Raw genomic sequence first — 503 nt, 5'->3', positions numbered from 1 at the left:
TCTCTAGATATATAGAATATATATATATATATATATATATATATATAGAGAGAGAGAGAGAGAGAGAGAGAGAGAGAGAGAGAGAGAGTACATTTGGAGAGATGGCTCAGTGCTTAAGAGCACTGGTTGCTCTTTCAGAGGACCCATGTTCAGTTACCAGTACCCACATGGTGGGTCACAACTACATGTAACTCCAGTTCCAGGGGCTCTGACATCCTCTTCTGGTCTCTATGGGCACCAGGCAAGCATGTGGTACGCTTACATACATGCAGGCAAAACACTCATAAAACTAAAAAAAAAAAAAAAGTCAGGTGGGGCTACAGGGAGACTCTGTCTCAAAAAGACAGGAAAAAAAAAAAAAATGCTGGGCATAGTGGCACATGCCTTTACCCAGCACTTGGGGAAGCAGAGGCAGATAGATGGACCTTTAAAAGTTTGAGGCCAACCTGGACTATATGGCAAGTTCCAAGCCAGCTAGGCCTACAAAGTGAGACCTCACAAAA

The 503-nt window shown here is 42.9% G+C and overlaps 1 protein-coding gene across 1 annotated transcript in view; it reads right to left on the bottom strand.

The window, feature by feature from the left end:
- Positions 1 to 503, bottom strand: part of Tctn1 (tectonic family member 1) — a 37,206-nt gene that overhangs the window by 11,259 nt on the left and 25,444 nt on the right. The window lies entirely within an intron of this gene.

This window comes from Nannospalax galili, unplaced genomic scaffold (assembly GCF_000622305.1).
Source record: "Nannospalax galili isolate Female #2095 unplaced genomic scaffold, S.galili_v1.0 scaffold218, whole genome shotgun sequence".
NCBI classification, from domain to species: domain Eukaryota; kingdom Metazoa; phylum Chordata; class Mammalia; order Rodentia; family Spalacidae; genus Nannospalax; species Nannospalax galili.
This window is presented reverse-complemented; position numbering and strand designations above follow the sequence as displayed.